Here is a 19,689-nt window from a genome sequence, read left to right as displayed (position 1 = left end):
CACTCATGAAGTCTTCTTTCACATTCCTCTTTCTAAAATCTTATGAAGAAAGATACTTTGTTCATTTTGGACAGCATTCTCGAAACATCCTAATACCAACCTCTTAAAGAAATCCCCGTGGCCATGTTAATAAGAACAAAAGACAAAAAACACCACTTTTATGTCTCTTCATCTCAAGGTATAACCCAACATATCGGGGGCTGTGTACGCTAAAGGATGATTTATTTTAAATCTAGACAACGTCCTGAATGCATGATGCATTTTTTTTTAGAATGTAAGTTCAGAGGAGGGACAGAGAAGCTGGAAGAGGTTTCATTTAGGAGCTTTTGTGCCTTCTATGAAAAGCATCTAAGCTAATAACAAAGAAAGTAAACACACAAAACTAATTATTAGTGATTTTTAATTAACCTGCCCAGCTAACGTAATCCCTGGAACATTTTTTCATCCCTAGGAAATTTATCTTTAGGACAAAATCATCATTGTACTCATTGGATTTGCATTGATTGTGCATCTAGGTCAATAAGTGGGCTGATGGGTTTGGTTTCCACCACTGCTTATAGCTTCTCCCTAAGTTTGTCACCCTGCAGACTTTATTTTCTGAGTGGTCTCATGGGTAAACTATATGCATGCTCTCTGACCAGAAACTGCAATGCCTCACCTGTCCACACAGGCAGTGGCATTCTGAGGATGCATGTGCCCTTGAAGGCAGTTCTCAGCCTTGACTGAACATTAGAATTGCCCGAGGAGCTTTTACAAAGATCCTGTCCAGCTGTACTCCAGACCAATTAAATCAGAATGTACAAGGGTGGGACCAGTGTCCGTACATTTTAAAGCTCCTTGGATGACAACGAATATTCATAGCAAGTTAGTGGACAGTATGAGTGCCACCTGGAGTTTGTTAGAAATGTAGGCTCTCTGACCCCACCTCACACCTCCTGAACAAGAATGCGTTCTAATAAGATATCCCACGTGACTAATATATATACTATATATACTGAAGATTGAGAAGCACAGCTCAAGCAGTGGCTCTCAAGTTTGAGCATGCATCACAAGTACCTGGAGAGTCTATTAAAATGCAGTGCTGGACCTCACCCCCAGAGTTCATGGTTCATAAGTTATGGGTAAGGCTTTGCATTTCTAACAATGATGTAACACTGGCGATCCCAGTTCATGCTGACACCATGCAGGAACCACACTTTCAGACACCCTGCTCTCTAAAGCATACTTAACCCTCTTTCCTAATTCATTTATTCTGCCAAGAATCTTTTGAAGCATAGGGAATTTTGCAGTGAACAAAAAGATAATACTTGCCATCTTTAAACTAAAATCTAGAGGAGGTTCAGACAATAAATAAGCAAACTAATTATGGAAATGAGTATTACAGGTTAAGTTTTTATAAAAAAAAAAGTATATACCAAGTGATTAGATCTAGGGTGACTAGAAGATGCCATTTTAGGTTAAATGGCAAGGTAAGGACCCACATGTGAGTAAAGACCTGATGGATGAAGGTTTTAAAAGCACAATACAGAACAGGAGAAACAGGCAGAAGGAAAAAGAACCCTAACTGCCCTGACCCAAGGTGGGTTTAATACACTCAAAACGAAGGAAACAAGGTTTTCTTCATCTTGCCTCCTGAATGATTTCTGTATTTTCAGGGCCTGTTCACTCCTCAAGCTTCCCTTGTAGCACTCTTTGGAAGATTAAAACTTCACTGTGAACAGAGCATGAACTAAGTTCTTAATGAAGTTACACTTGCTTACTGGCAGCAGGTCTCGAAGAAGAAAAGAATACCGGACTTTCCAACAGGTGTGGGTGGGCCATCCATCTTTACTAAACCTTGTAATATGAGACATGAAGGATGAGAAGGTTGTACTGCCAACGGGAAACCCCCAGCCACACAGGATGGAAAATGGCAGGAAGAAATAATGAAGAACTTAAAGAGCAGAAATGGCTGCCGAGGTTATTATGGTCTAGGAGTGATAGCACCAGGAAGGTGACATAGGTAGATCCTGACTTTGCTCCCCTGTCCAAGAGCTGAAAACTATTCATGACAAGACATCACTGAAAAAATCCTAGAATGCGAAGGTGAGGCTGAAGCATCGCTGCACCACAGACATGGAGACAGAGGGTAAGAGATACATATTACCCCACCCCACACTGGCAGGGTACCACAGTGGGAGGTCTCCCTTAAGCCTATAGCCCTCCAGTGCAAAGAGAGAGCCCATGATGGACATCAAGCTCCCCCAGCATGGTGGGTCACTTTTGGGGAGTTTCCACTTTGGTCTCACCTCAAGCAGATCATGGGGGAATCTGCAGGTCTTGCAACAACCAGCATTCAGATCTTAGACGACTGAGATCCTACTTGCACTGCCCAGGTAGAAGTCCTAAAGAGCAGCCTCACTCATCAGCACAGCCAAGACAGTGGGCACAGTTTGACCAGGGACTGAGGCAGGTTGCAAGTCAGCCTGATTTGGGACCTCAGATGAAGAGTCTTACTGGACCCTGAGTCTGATCTCCTTGGCCCAGCGAGGCAGCTAATTCATAGCCCAGCCAGTGGCTCTGCCCATCTGTGGATATCCCATCTGGCCAGAGAGTTTGATGCACTGGTCTGTCTGGTAAGACTCTTATTTGGGGAGCTAGGCAGCCTTGGGACCTTTTCTGTGGCTCCCTGCCTCTCCCCTTGCAGGGATGCTAATGCAACCCTAATTACAATGGTACTTGAACAGAAGACAGGACCAGCACTTTGGTATTTATGGGGCCCAGACTGTGGCCATCTGTCCAGGCACCTGAGTATGCAGGTCTGTCAGATTTGATTCCCCCCATAAGAGAGGCCCTGAGGCCTGGTCTGCAGTGTGACCAGGCAAGGGAATATATAGACCAGTCCACGCTGAATACAGCCTCCAGACTGACATGACCAGGAACCCTAACCAGAACTCCTTGGACTCTGTTGTCCATCTTGCAACTCCAATTACAGCAGCACATGAGTAGACAGACAACTTGCTACATAGTTCTGCCTCATTCAACTTCCAAACAAGAACCTGCCCAGCCTGTGCAGGACCCCACCTAAGCAGAAAAATGAAGAAAGTGTCCCCTGCTCAAGGATGTTACAAACTGATACATGCAGAAAATCAAGTCAAGTAGTCTGGTAAAGTCTGGAAGAGGAGACGATTTACTCAAATGTGCAGATACCAACATAAGGAACAAAGGATCACCAAAAAATGTAAATATGACACCACCAGGGGAAACTAAAAATGACACTAAAGAAATTGAAGAGCTATGAACTATCAAAAAATTCAGAATAATCCTCTTAAAGAAGTTCAACACATACATTAAAACCATAAAAAATTAAACAGAAATCCTAGAGGTGAAAAATAGATCAATAGAGAGCTACAACAGCAGACTTGACCATGCTAAATACATTATCCAGTCCGAAGAGCAAAAAGAGTGACTAAAGAGGGCACAAAGAAAAGAAAATACCCTCGTTATAGAAATCCCAGGAGAGAAAGAGAAAGTATATTTAAAGCAAGAATGGCTGAAAAATTCCCAGACTTTGGGAAAGAAATGGACATCCAGATCCTTGAGGCCTAAAAAGGATCTGAAATAGTAGGGCTACGCCAAGCCACATTCTAATTAAATTTCCAAATGTCAAAGACCAAGAAAGAATTTTGGAAGCAGCAAGAGCAAAAAAAATTATATTAAGAGAACCCCCATAGGACTGTATGTAGATTTCTCAACAGAAACTTTCAGGCTAAGAGAATGGGATAATAGTTTCTTCATTTAAATATTTTGAATATATCAACCATGAATTCTATACCCAGCAAAGCAATTATTCAAAAATGGAGAGAGAACTTTGGAAACAAACAAAAGCTGAGTTCATCACCACTAGACAGCCATTACAGGAAATGTTAAAGGGAATTTTTCAGTTAAGAAAAATACTAGTTTATATCATAAAAACATAAGGTAGTAAAACTCACCAGTAATGGTAAATATGATAAAAGATATATGCTCTTATTTGGTAATGGTGCATAAATCACTTACATTTTTATTACATTTGTTTTTCAAATTTTAAACTAAAGCACAATAATCTTTTGGATTATCTTGGATATAAAATATAAACATATGTAAATGGTAACATCAATAATCTACATGTGAGGAGGTAGGAGAAGTATAAAATACAGGAGTGTTCAGTTAGCCAGCATATAGAACATAATTCATGTAAGCCTCAAAGTAATCCCAAAAAAAAAACCTGTAGTAATTATACAAAAGCAATTGATAATCAAGTCAAAGCATACTAATAGCAAAAGGCATTAAACACACAAAACAGTAGGATAAGGAGGGAACAATGGATCTACGAAAAAGAAAACTATTAACAAAATGGCAATAGGAAGTCCTTACCTAAATTCTCCAATGAAAAGACACAGAATGGCTAAATAGAAAAAAAAAATCAAGATTTAACAATATTCTGCCTACAAAGATTAACTGTAGCTTTAAAAACACAGACTGAGTGAAGGAATGGGAAAAGATATTTCAAGCAGAAGGTAATTTTTTTAAAAGCAGGGGGTAGCTATAAATCTATCAGACAAAATAGACTTTCTCTCTTCTACCATTTTTAGTTTAAAGGAAGTCATTTATATAATAAAGGCATCAATCCTACAAGGAGACATCACAATTGTAACATTTATGTACCCTATATTGGAACACCTAAATATATAAAGCAAAAGAAGAACTGAAAGAATTAAAAAGTGATCAAAAATGGTTAATATCCTACTCTCCATAATGGTTATTCACTCTCTGGATGGATCTAAGCGCCCATCTGAACACTCTAGACCAAATGAACCAACAGCTGTATACAGAGCATTCTCTTTGACAACAGAACACACATTCTTCTCCAGTACACATAGAACATCTTCTTAGATTATATATTAGGCAATAAGTCATAGCAACTTCAAGATAGAAATCATGCTGAGTACCTCTCTCATCAAAATGGTATGCACATTAGAAATTAACAGGAGAACTGGACAATTTCCATGTATTCATACATTTAACAGTACTTCTTTGAGCCACCAATGGATCAAAGAAAACAAGCACAACATACCAAAACTTAGAACTTATTTTGTTGCATCCCCTAAGAAGTTCTTAACATTAAATATCCATATTTATAAAGACATCAAAAACCTAGCTAACTCTCTGACTCAAGGAATTAGAAAAAATAAGCCCATCATTAGAAGGAAAAAAATAGGAAACAGGAAAACAATAGAAAAGATTAACAGAAAACTAAGAGTTGGTTCTTTGAAAAGGTAAATAAAATTCACAAACCTTTAGCTAGATGAAGGAAAAAAGGAGGACCCAGATTGATTATGATTGGAAAAGAAGACTGTACAAAGGATCATAAGAGGCTATCAATGAACAACTATATGCCAACACACTGGGCAAATTAGAAAAATAACCTACCAAGACTGAATCAGGAAAAAAAACAGAAAATATGAACAGACCAGTTATTATTAAAGAGATGGAATGAGCAACCAAAAATCTCCCAACAAAAAATAAGCCTAGGACCAGATGGCTTTACTCATCAATTTTTCCCGAACAGTTAAAGGATTGCAAGAGCTAGGATCAAGATGAAGAGTGATCCTGATCTCCCTTGCTCCACTGGACACACCAGAAGAACAACTAAATGCAGAACAGCTCTTCCACAACTGAAGAGAGGCAGTTGGTAGAGATGCAGTCGAGGCAGGACCTTACACCCCTCATGCAGCAGCCCATGAGTAGGAGGGATACCACAAATGCAGAGATCCTTCCTGAGGAGCAAGGCCTTCAAGACTTACATCAGGAACCCCTACCCTGAGAGGACAAACCCCCATAATGTCTGGATTTGAAAATCAGTGAAACTTAACTCGGCAAGAGCCAGAGAGCTACAGGAAGTCAAGATTTCAACTTAAAGGGCCCGTGCACAAAGTCACTCACTCTGAGACCCAGTAGAGAAGTAGCAATTTGAAAAGCACCTGAGCCTTATGTGAGGGGAAATTTCTCCAGGAATAGAAGCACTGGTGGGTGCTATTTTTCCTACTTCCCTCCTTAGCTAGCCCAGCACGGGTGGGTGCTATCTCTGACATTGTCCATCTACTTTGCTAGCACCACTCAGCCTACCCTCCCTGGCAGGTGCCTCTCCAAAGCCGCTCCTATCCACCACTCCTATGAGTGACCTTAGCTAGGATTGGTGCCCCCACAGTCAGCCAGCCCTGTCCATCAGGGTGCCTGTAATAGTTGCAGCCTAGCCACACAGGGACCAGCCCTGGAGTGCCTAGTTCTGATGGCTGGGGAGGGGGGGGGGGGGACTGCACTTGCTTGCCCCACAGGATGCCATCTTCCCTAAAGCCACTCTCCCAAGACTGAGAGATGTAGCTGATCTACCTAATATATAGAAACAAATAGGCAAACTGAGGAGAGAGAGGAATGTGTTCCAAAGAAAAGACAACAATCTCAGAAAAAGGACTAAATGAAATGGACATATGCAATCTACCAGACAAAAAGTTCAAAGTAATGGTCATGAAGATGCACACCAAACCCAGGAGGAGAATGGATGAACACACTGACAACTTTGCAAAAGAGATAGAAAATACAAAGAAGAACCAATCAGAGCTGAAGAATACAATAAACAAAATGAAAAATATGCTAAAGGGAATCAGAGGATGCAGAAGAACAGATCAGCTATCTGGCAGATGGTAGGGGAGATCACTCAAACCGAACAACAACAACAAAATTTAATGTAGAAAGGATAGTTTAAGGGACTTCTGGGACAACATGAGCACACTAACATTCAAATTATAGGAGTATTGGAAGCAAAAGAGACTAAGAAGGGGGAAGAAAATTCATTTGAAGAAATAGCTGAACATTTCTCCAACCTGGGGAAGGAAATGGAAATTCAGGTCCAGAGAGCACAGAGCCCCAAAGAGGTCCACACCAAAACATTTAATAATTAAAAGGTCAAAATTTGAGAATAAAGAATCTTAAAATCATCAAGAAGAAAGCAACTAGTCACATTTTTCCTGGAAACCCCCCCAAGACTATCAGCTGATTCCTCAGCAGAAATTTGTAGGCCAAAAGGGAGTGGCACAATAGATTCAAAGTGCTGACAGGAAAAATCCTACAACCAAGAATATTCTACCCTGCCAGGTTATCCTTCAGAAATGAAAGAAAAAGTTGTTTCCCAGGTGAACAAAAATTACAGTTCATCACCACTAATCCAGCCTTAAAAGAATTCCCTTTAGCATTTCTTTTAAGTTCAAAAGAAAAGGCCACAAGTAGAAGGAAATAATGAAAGAAAAATAAAATCACCTGTAAAAGCAAACCTAAAAAGTATACAGGTTAAAAGACAAAAGTAGTAAAATCAACTATAATTGCAATAATTAGTTAAGGGATACACAAAATAAAAATATAAAATAGGACATCAAAAATATAAAACATAGGGATAAGGAGTAAATACAGTGCTTTTAGAATGTATTTTAATTTAAATACCATTAACTTAAAATAGACTGTTAGATACATATGAACCTGATGGTAACCACAAACCAAAAACCTGTAATAGATGTACTAAAACCCATACATAACACTAAAAGTCATCAAATCACGTGAAAAGAGAGGAGCAGAGAATTACCAAAGGAACCAGAAAACAATTTACAAAATGGCAATAATTTCATACCTATCAATAATTACTTAAAACATAATGGACTAAAATGTTCCAATTAAAAGACATAGGGTGGCTGAGTGAATTAAGAAAGGAAAGAAACCCTTATACAGGCTGCCTATAAGAAGATGAAAGACCTGTGTGGTCTGAAACCTCTAAGACATTGATAAAAAAAACTGAAGATGACACAAATAAATGGAAAGATATACAGTCCTCAACACTGGAAGACTTTATACTATTAAAATGTCCATACTACGAAAAGCAATCTTAAAAAACAAATTTGGAGGTTTTATGATCCCGATTTCAAACTATACTACAAATATACAGTAATCAAAACAGTATAACACTTGCTTAAAAACAGACACATAGATGACTGGAAAAAATATAGAGAGCCTGAAACAAACCCATATTTATAGAGTCAGTAAATCTATGGCAAAGGAGAAGAGTACACAATGGGGAAAAGACAGTTTTTTCAATAAATAATGCTGGGAAAATTGGACAGCTACATACAAACAAATGCATCTGGACCACTTTCTCACACCATAAACACCAAAAAACTCAAAATGGATTAAAGACCTAAATTTAATACCTGAAACCATACAACTCCTATTAGAAGACATAGGAAATAAACTCTTGGACATCAGCCTTAGCATTATGTTTTGGATCCTTCTCCTCAGGCAAGGGCAACAAAAGCAAAATAAACAAATGGAACTACATTAAACTAAACAGCTTTTGCAAACCTAAGGAGATCATTAATAAAGCAAAAAGGCAACCTACTGAAGGGGAGAAGATATTTGCAAATAATATATCCAATAAGAAGTTAATATCCCAGAAATATAGAGAATGTATACAACTCAACACACACACAAAGCAATCCAATTAAAAAGTGGGCAGAGGCCATCGACAGACGAATGGATAAAGACGTGGTATATATACACAATGGAATATTATGCAGCCATCAAAAGGAATGAGATCTTGCCATTTGCAACGACGTGGATGGAACTGGAGGGTGTTATGCTGAGTGAAATAAGTCAATCAGAGAAAGACATGTATCACATGACCTCACTGATATGAGGAATTCTTAATCTCAGGAAACAAACTGAGTGTTACTGGAGTGGTGGGGGGTGGGAGGGATGGGGTGGCTGGGTGATAGACATTGGGGAGGATATGTGCTACGGTGAGCGCTGTGAATTGTGCAAGACTGTTGAATCACAGGTCTGTACTTCTGAAACAAATAACGCAACATATTTTAAGAAAAAAGAAAAAGAAGAAGATAACAGGAGAGGAAGAAAAGGGGAGTATGTCAGAGGGGGAGACGAACCATGAGAGATGATGGACTCTGAAAAACAAACTGAGGGTTCTAGAGGGGAGGGGGGGAGGGGGATGGGTTAGCCTGGTGATGGGTATTGAGGAGGGCACGTTCTGCATGGAGCACTGGGTGCTATGAACAAACAATGAATCATGGAACACTGCACCAAAAACTAATGATGTAATATATGGTGATTAACATAACAATAAAAAAATTAAAAAAAAAAAAGTGGGCAGAGGACCTGAATAGATGTTTTTTCCAAAGAATACATGTAGATGGCCACTTGAAAAGATGCTCAACATTACTAATCACTAGGGAATTTTGTATCAAAACCACAATGAAATGTCAGTTTACACCACTCAGAAAAGCTAGTATCAAAAAGACAAGAACTACCAAGTTTTGGTAAGGAGGAACAAAAAGGGAACCCTCATGCAGTTGGTAGGGATGCAAACTGGTGCAGCCACTGTGGCAAACAGTATGGAGGTTCTTCAAAAAATTAAAAATATGAATACTTTATGTTCCAGAAATTCCACTTTTTTATCCAAAGGAAATTAAAACAATACTTTGAAAAGATACATGCACCTCTATGTTCATTCCAACATTATGTACAATAGCCAAGGTATGGCAGCCACCTAAGTATCCACTGACGAATGAATGAATAAAGAAGATAGGATATATATACACAATATATATATGCAATGGAATATTACTCAGCCACAAAAAAAGAGTTTGTCATTTGCAACAACACGGATGGACCTAGAGAGTACAGGCTAAGAGAAATAAGTCAGACAGCAAAAAACAAATACCATATAATTTCACTTATACATGGAATCTAAAAAATGAACAAAAAAATGAACAAAACAGAAACAAACTCATAAATCCAAAGAATAAGCTGATGATTGCCAGTGAGGAGGGCAAAAGGAAGGAGCAATATACATAAAGTGAATTAAGAGGTACAAACTTCCAGTTATAAATAAGTCATGGGAATGTAAAGTACAGCATAGGGATTATATAATCAGTAACATAATTACTCTGTGTGCAGACAGATGGTAGCTAGACTTATTGACGTGATCATTTCATAATGTATATAAATGTAGAACCACTATGTCATACATCTAAAACTAATATTGTATGTCATCTATACTTAGGTTTAAAAAAATTAATGCCAGGGCACCTGGGTGGCTCGGTTGGTTAAGCAACTGCCTTCGGCTCAGGTCATGATCCTGGAGTCCCGGGATCGAGTCCCACATCAGGCTCCCTGCTCAGCAAGGAGCCTGCTTCTCCATCTGACCCTCCCCCCACCATGTACTCTCTCTTTCTCGCTCTCTCAAATAAATCTTTAAAAAAAAAAATTAATGCCGGGCACCTGGGTGGCTCAGTTGGTTAAGCAACTGCCTTCGGCTCAGGTCATGATCCTGGAGTCCCGGGATCGAGTCCCACATCGGGCTCCCTGCTCAGCAGGGAGTCTGCTTCTCTCTCTGACCCTCTTCCCTCTGGTGTTCTCTATCTCTCATTCTCTCTCAAATAAATAAATAAGTAAAATCTTTTTTAAAAAAGTAAAAAATAAAAAAATAAAAAATTAATGCCAAACTTCCTACTTTTCAAAAAAATTAAATAGGAGGGAACACTCCCAAACTCATTTTACATATCAAAGACAGTAAAGGTACTACAAGAAAACTACATGCCAATATCCCTTATGAATAAAGATGGAAAATTCTCAAAATACTAGCAGAGTGAATTCAGTAGCACATTAATAGGATTCTTTACCATGATCAAGTGGGATTTATCTCTGGGAGGCAAGGGTAGTTCAACATATGCACGTAAGTAATTGTGATACACCATGTTAACACAATGAAACATTAAAATCGTATCACCTGAATAGATGCAGAAAAAACATTTGACAAAATACATTTTTCATGATAAAAACTCTCAACAAATTGATATAGAAGGAATGTAAGAGAACATAATATATGAGGGGCTCCTGAGTGGCTCAGTTGGTTAGGTATCTGCCTTCAGCTCAGGTCATGATCCCAGGATCCTGCGATCAAGCCCCACATCAGGCTCTCTGCTCAGTGGGGAGTCTGCTTCTCCCTCTGCCCTCCCCACCCACTCATTCTCTCTCTCCAATAAATAAAATCTTTTATTTTTTTAAAGATTTTATTTATTTGACAGAGAGAGAGAGGGAGCATGAGCAAGGGGAGGGGCTGAAACCATAAAACTCCTAGAGGATAAAAGGAAAAAGCTCCTTGAGATGGGTCCTTAACAATGATTTTCTTGGATATTCAAAAATAAATAAGTTGGACTGTATCAAACTTAAAAGCTCTGTACAACAAAACAATATGAAGATAACTTAGAGAATGGGAAAGAGTGTTTGCAAATTATGTATCTGTTAAGTTGTTAATATCCAAAATATATAAAGAACTCCTACAAATCAACAGCAAAAAAAAAAAAAAAACCCCGCACAACCAAAAAGAGCCCCAACCCGATTTAAAAATGGGTGACGGACCTAAATAGACATTTTTCCAAAGAAAATATTCAGATAGCCTAGAGGTACATGCAAGGGTGCTCAATCCTACAAGGGAATCATTAGGGAAATGTACATTAAAGCACAAGGACATATCACCTCACACCTGTTAGAATGGCTACCATCAAAAAGACGAGATAACAACGCTGGCAAGGCTATGGAAAAAGGGGAACATTTTTGCACTGTTGGTGGGAATGTAAATTGGTACAGTCATAATGGACCAGAGTATGGACATTGTTCAAAACTAATGATGTAACATATGGTGATTAACATAACAATTTAAAAGAAGAATGAAAAAGAAAGAAGAAACAAAAAAAAATTAAAAATAGAACTACTGCAATCCAACTTCTGGGTACATAGCCAAAGGAAGTAAAAACACTTTATCAAAGATCTATCTGCACCCCTCATGCTCATTGCCGCTACACAATAGCCAAGACATGGGGAAAAAATCTAAATGTCCATTGATGGATGAGTGAATACATATGTACGTTATTCACCATTAAGAAGTAAGGAAATCTTGCTATTTGCAACAACATGGATGGAACTTGAGGGTGTTATGTCAAGTGAAATAAGCCAGAGAAAGAAAACTCCATATGGAATCTTACAAGTCCTAGAACAAGAGATCAGATTTGTGGTTAGCACAAAGGAGGGGGGTGGGAATTGGATGCGGTAGGTATAAACCGCCATTGAGAAGATGCGGAGGTAGTGTGTAACGTAGTTACTACACTTAACACTAAAAGTTCTCCTCGCAAGGAAAAGAATTTTTTATGTATCCATATGAGGTGATAGATGTTAACTAAACTTGTATTTCATAATATATGAAAATTAAGTCCTTATGCTGTACACAATAAACGTATACAGTGTGGTACATCAGTTATATCTCAGTAAAACTGAAAAAATTGTGAGGTGCATGACTGCACTGGGAGATGCTCCAAAGTCTGAAGCAATCCAGGAAGGCTATCTGGAAGAGGAAGAGCTCCAGGCAGAACTTAAAGGAGGATTAGTGCTGGAGTAAAAGAGGGTCCATATGTATATAAAGGGACCATATAATTTCATCCATTTGTTTTAAGAGTTAGATGCATTAAATCTGACGATGGTAATACCAAACTTTAAACACCTTGTCTTGGAGTTTACATGCTTCATCAATTCTGTAAAATATTTTCACTTCTCATTTCCCTCCTTCACTTCCCTTCTAGAAAGCACAGGGCCAAAATTAATACCCACTTAGATGGAACATAATTGCCTAAGTTTTATATGTAATGATTTGCCTCTTTTTTTATCCATAGCCTTACTACTATAATCCTTCACAGCATTTTTAAAAATTATCCAAAGTGGGAAATTCATGACCTTGGGTTCAACCAGGTCTAGATTTGAAAGTTCCAGCACTTTCTAGCTTTGAAAATAATTAAATCCGAAGGTTACTGAGCATACATTTCTTCATATAAAACAGAATTTTTTTAAAAAATGACTTTTTAGAGTTTGTTGTATCACACTAGGAAGAAGAGTACATGAAGTACAGGGGGTTCGCTCCTGGTCTATGCTCCATAAATGCCGGTTCCCTTCCCTCCTGCATTGTGTGAGCTGCTACACTCTTTCCCCCCCCCCCCGGTCTGAACAACAGAAATTCTGTCCAGTGTATGATTGAGAAATATTCCTACATGCTTAGGCCTAACTGATGTTCTACCTTCTGCTCTCTTCCATCCTGAACCCTAGTTAAATGCTGCATAAATGATCCCCAGCCCACACATATTTTCCCCCTAACTCCCCCCTAGGTCAGTAACAGATGCCATTGTCTTCTATTAGGCTCATTAGAGAGGTTTAATCATCCGAGCGTTTATGGTTGCACAACCATCAACAAGATAGCCTTACCCAAGTGTGGGGAATGCCAGAGCTCTTGCTTTGTGAGTCCTAAAACTGAGGAGGGAGTTGGCAGTGAGTCCCCACAGCCTCATGTCAGCGGAATGCCCCCCCTTCCTGGTTTAGATGTTCTTTGTTACTTATATTTGCAATGTCAAAGAATACTTCATAACCCTCCTTCCTTTCCTTTTACTATGATCCCAAAAGGGGTATCGTTGGTCAACGGCTGTTCCTAAGCGAGTAATGAAAAAAGATGCATTTAGAGTGTTCCTCTAACAGCCTAAGACACAACAAGGCAGCCAGGAAGCCCAGATTATGCTGGGAACCTGGACGAGTGAGCTCAATGTATAGGAATGAGGGTTATTTCAACACAATTCCACGAGGATTCCTGAGGATGCAAAATCCACCACGTCCCATGCCCAACCTCCAGCTCCCAGGCTGACCAAGTTAAGCTCATGGGTAGAAGCCAGTGCACATCCAGGTGACTCGGTGACAAGGATATAGATGCCAAATCAACACCCGGTATCACTCTGAAAACTTCATCAGTGTGAAGATTTTGAAGCATCTGTACCTGGCTTTTATGGTGTCCACTTCTGAACATCTGCTCATGGGTCAAACTTCTGGAGCTGGGTCTATTTCAGGGTCATGTCTTTGGATTCCTGGTGCATCCAGAAGTTAAAAGTCATGTCTAGCCACTGGGGGTGCCAGGTATAGTTTCATGCTCCTGTGTCCTAAGCAGCAGATGCTTTGGGTGCCCTGACCTTCCCCCTGATTTTAGCCACAGCTGTGGGTGAAAGCTCTATTCAACTGAGAGCTCCCCATCTTAACTAATGCACAGGGCAGAGGGTCTTGGCTGATGGATAAGAATAGCTCAGCCTAGCCCTAGCACCCTATAGCAGCATGGTTCATACTCTCCCTCTCTGTGTCTCTCCCTCTCCTTCCTTTCCTTTCTTTCCCTCCCCCCATGTAGATATAAAAATATAGACACAGACATACAGGGAACTGAACATGGATTCATGAATAAGCAGCATCTTGGGTTTTACCTGAGAGATAGAAATGTGGGATCTCAGAACTCATCCTAGACCTACTGGCTCATATTCTGCAATTTAAAAAAAAGTCTACATATTATTCAAATGAACACTAAATTTTGAGAAGCGCTGGTCTAGATTATTTTATGCATAGGAAAAATGACTCAAAGAGGCGCACCACCCCTCATTTCAGATATTGATGGCAGCTCTAATACGAAATGGATGAGACCAGAGTCGTCTTTACATAAAAGGGGAAAACTGCCTCATGCTATTCCCATGTTTTCTTTCATTGTCAAATATCAAGAATCATTCAATTAACTTGGAAAACAGTTACTTGAAATTACTGGAAGCAGGTTCATTGTGGTGCTTAAACACCAGCAGTGCCAGAAAGAATAATTTCCTGAAAGCTTCCTATTGCCACACAAAGGAAGTCATTCTTGAGGGAAAAAAATAATAGTCCTAATATAATCGCTTTTCATTTGCGCTCATGCAGGAAGTTGCCAAATGTTTGCACTCACCCATTCTATCAAAAAGTTGCTTTCTTGCCATAATTAAAATATATGAAGTCTGCTCCACTAGCCACGTCATGACACTCGTGCAGGCATTGAGAATTTCCCAGCTACCCCCTCCCCCCTCCATGTCATGAGTAGGTCTGAGATCGCTGAAGCTGGGATAAGCATGAATCCAGACCAACTCCTTTATTTTATAGAACACACACACATGCATGTGCACAAGCAGGTCTGGGCGTGCATACAGACACTTCAAGATATTGTCCAAGCTAGAATTCTATTACAAACTCCTTAACTCTGACCACAAGGCTCTTCTAATGTCTTTTTAAAAATATATAAGCCTTCATTCTTCCCCTCCTGCTATCTTTATTTTTAACGTATAATGTATTATTTGCTTCAGAGGTACAGATCTGTGATTCAACAGTCTTGCGCACTTCACAGCGTTCACCATAGCATATACCCTCCCCAATGTCTATCACCCAGCCACCCCATCCCTCCCACCCCCCACCACTCCAGCAACCCTCAGTTTGTTTCCCGAGATTAAGAATTCCTCATATCAGTGAGGTCATATGATACATGTCTTTCTCTGATTGACTTATTTCGCTCAGCATAACACCCTCCAGTTCCATCCACATCGTTGCAAATGTCAAGAGTTCATTCTTTTTGATGGCTGCATAATATTCCACTGTGTGTGTGTGTGTGTGTGTGTGTGTGTGTGTGTGTGTGTGTGTGTGTGTGTGTACGTACACATACATCTTCTTTATCCATTCATCTGTCGATGGACATCTTGGCTCTTTCCACAGTTTGGCTATTGTGGACACTGCTGCTATAAACATCGGGGTGCACATACCCCTTTGGATCCCTACATTTTTATCTTTGGGGTAAACACCCAGAAGTGCAATTGCTGGATTGTATAGTAGCTCTATTTTCAACTTTTTGAAGAACCTCCATACTGTGTTAAATGCAAACAATGAATCATGGAACACTACATCAAAAACTAATGATATAATGGTGATTAACATAATAAAAAAATAATATTGCTATAAAAAATGTATAAGCCTTTCTTTGGTCAAAAGTCAGACTGGAAGTTGAGAAATAGTTCCTCTCTAGCCCTGTATATTTACCTCCCTCCCTCCCATTAGATCTATCTGCCTACCTACCAACCTAATCAGTGACTGTTTAAAACCAAAATATTTGGGGGGCACCTGGGTGGCTCAGTCAGTTAAGCATCTGCCTTTGGATCAGGTGATAATCTCGGGATCCTGGGATCGAGCCCCGCATCAGCAGGGAGTCTGCTTCTCCGTCTCCCTCTGCCCCTCTCTTCCCCCCCCGCATTCATGCTTTCTCTCTCTCTCTCAAATAAGTATCAAAGTTTGCACAAACTCAGATACACTCAACAAGGGACTTATCTATTACTGTGATTTTACATGTAAATTCTGTAAATGCTAGCTGCTGTTTTACTCTGCCCATCATGGCACTACGGATTATTCATTCGTTTGAGTTTGGGCTAGCTTTGCTTCTTTGGGTCACCTGAAATCATATTCTAAAACACTTGGGCATAATTCAGTCACTTTTCTCTGTAAAGGGGCACTATTTCTGAATCCTGAGTGGTATCTGGTTCATGCATTGCCCAGTCTGACCATCACAACCCCATCAGGTGGGCAAATCCAACACCTTTTACTTCATTTTACAGAAAACTGAAAATTGGGGACTCAGAAAGAGACTTACCGCCCATGTGGGCGCACACACAGTGCCTACTGAGAAGCCCCCATCTGAGTAATTCCATGGCTGCAAAAATGTATCACCCTAAGAAGCATATCAAGTCCCTGTCTGTTCACTCTATGTTCCAGATCATTCCAGACTGGCCTTATTGGATGAGATTGTGTGCGTATACAAATGGGCCAGGAAGGCAGATCTTCAGTAAATTATGATTCTTGTGCTCTACCTACCCTGCATGGAACACAACTGTGTATACTGCTCAACTTTATTATCTTGGCTGTGGATTTCTCTCTTGCCTTTTAAACACATACACACACACACACACACACAGCCTACTTGACCACTAACACACTCTGATAGCTTCAAAGCAAGTCCCCACAATTGGAAGTTGCTCTTTAATTATTCATAAATATGACAAAACCCATCATCAATCCCCAGGTCTGAGTCACCCTGAGACCCTAGCAGCAGCTCCAGCATTTACTCCCAAACTACAGCCACTTGAACAAGAACAGCAGATGCCCAGCTTCCTTAGCAGCCGACCCTGGGCTAAACCCCTCCAGGATCTGTCCCTCTTTCTGTTGCATGATGGAAAGACAAGGGTTCTCAACTGGTGCTATGAGGCCAGGGAAACACCCCCCATACACACTCACACTGATAGTGTAAATCAATCTGTTTAAGAAGTGGACTAGGGATGAAGATCCTTAAGCTACTATTCATAGCAGTACTATATAATTAAAAAGATTTTTTTAAATCTATCCTTCTTTATTCACGTCCTTTGTTTTGAGCACTTAGTTTCCATTAAACCTTGTACTGGGCACTGGGATAATGGAGACAGCATCACCAGCCCCTTCCCTGAAAGAGAAACAAACCAACCTCTTATATGAGATGCTATAAATAATATCGGGGGTGTGGGGTCCAGCTTACTGGGGGTTGGGCACCATGTCCAGCCCATCCATCATTCATGTGCCTCACCTAATCAAGGCCATACCCCAACCTTTGAGATAGTTTATCTGTGAAGCAGAGTTGACAGAGAGGCTGAGTCCTGAAGATGTTTATGGACTTTGCTCAAGCAGAGCTAGAATGGTTGCTATGGATTGTTTCTGTCCTTGTAAAATTCCTATGTTGAAATCCTAATGCCCAATGTGATCATACGGGAAGGTGGGGCGTTTGGGAGGTGCTTAGGTCATGAGGGTGAAGCCTGCATGAATGGGATTCTAAGGGAGTTTCCAGAGAAATCCCTCGTCCCTTTCGTCATGTGAGGATACAGCGAGAAGGCACTGGTTATGAACCAGGGAGAGGACCCTGACCGGAAGGCAACCAGGCTGGCACCTTGGGCTTCTCAGCCTCCAGAACTATGAGCATTACATTTCAGTTGTTTATTAGCTACCTGGCCAGTGGTATTTAAAAAAGTAGTGTTAAAGTTGTCTGAACGGACTAAAACATGCTCTGTGGGGACCAACCCCAAATCTCACTATGAGGACATATCCACAGAGTATTGTAGGACACAGGGAGGTCCCCAAACTGAGATGGACAGAGGTGAGGTAGAGTGTGGGTAGGCTCTTCCCAAAGGGTGACACCTGAGATGGGTAGTGAACAAGGAGCAGGAATTACTCAAGGAAAGGACCGTGGGAACAGCATCACAGCAGAGAGAGGCCTGCAGGACGGGCCAGGGCATGGCAGTGAAGAGTGGGGAGAAAGCTTCAGCATGTTCTCTGTGGCTGGAGGGATAGTGGATGTGGAAAGAAAGGAAGTAGGGGAACAAGAGAGGGCACAGCAGTCTCAGAAAGGGATTTTTTTCAGCTATAGAAGGCAATGATACGGTGGGAAGTAGGGGACAAGGTCCATCAGCAGAGCAGTGTGGGGCCACTTCCAGTATTCTGATGTAATGGGACCCCACCGCCATACGCACAGCATGTACCCTGAGCAGGCAGTCACGGGGGGCTGGAGACCCAGGCAGAGCCACGTGGACTGTGGAAAGACAAGGCGAGGGATGGGGCACAGGGCATAGTTTCCACCCAGGGTGGGGGAATATTTTTCCCCAATCTTAAAGGAGCTAAAAGACTTTGAACAGTTTAGGGAGGCATGTGGACCAAGAGATAGAGACTTCTCTGCAGCATCAGGCTCAGTCCAAACTGTCAGTGTCTGGTGGGTTTTGGAGCCTGGAGGGATGTCTAGGAGAAGGTGCACAGTAGGGGGACCCTGCCAGCTACTCCTGAGAGAAGAGCCAGCTCCGGCGGTCATGAGCGGGGCATGCACCTCGTGAGGCTCAACACACAGCACCCTGTGGGGCTGAGGGAGAGCAGCAGCCCTCCTTCCTCCTGCTCAATAGAAGACAGGAGCGCAGCCGTCCCTCACAGACCAAAAACGGCACGCTCACGCTTCCGTAAATGGAAGCTCTTTGCACGCTATGTCTGCGACGTGCTCAAAGTGAGCACGCAAGAGTAAGCCGACAGCCTTGGGTCACGGGCGCCGGCCCTGGGGGTAGACGCAGTGTTACACAGGAAGACTGAGCAGCAGGTAGGGTCCTGAGGAGGGCTGGGGAAGAAGGCGTTGCAGATGCCCAGCTTCCTTAGCAGCCGACCCTGGGCTAAACCCCTCCAGGATCTGTCCCTCTTTCTGTTGCATGATGGAAAGACATTCCCATCAGGATGCAGGGAAGATGCTGACAGGAGAGACAGGCAACGATGAGAGGGAAGGGAACGCAGCCTCCTCCTCTCTGTTGGTAAGGCTTTGGGAAAGTTAGCTAGCACTCACTGTCTGTGGCGTGAACCCCTCCTACTCCTGCTGGGGGCCCCCACATTCATGCCTTTTCTGCTGAACACTCCATTTTCCCTAGGGACCCTGGAGCTCAGTGGTGGGCTCTGACACCAGTGAACCTTATCAACCCCACGTCTCCCAGGGTGGCAGTATCCTGGGTCTCGTGCTGGTCCAGGCTCCTAGGGAGGAGGAAACGTGATGGGGCAATATCAGCGTGTGTCATGTTGATTCTGACTCAACTCCCCTGATGCCGAGCCCACCCTGTGTGCGGATGCTAGTCTAGGTGAAGCCAGTTGCCCCCG

Source organism: Zalophus californianus, chromosome 17, assembly GCF_009762305.2.
Source record: "Zalophus californianus isolate mZalCal1 chromosome 17, mZalCal1.pri.v2, whole genome shotgun sequence".
Classification (NCBI taxonomy): domain Eukaryota; kingdom Metazoa; phylum Chordata; class Mammalia; order Carnivora; family Otariidae; genus Zalophus; species Zalophus californianus.
Note: the sequence above shows the minus strand (reverse complement) of the source record.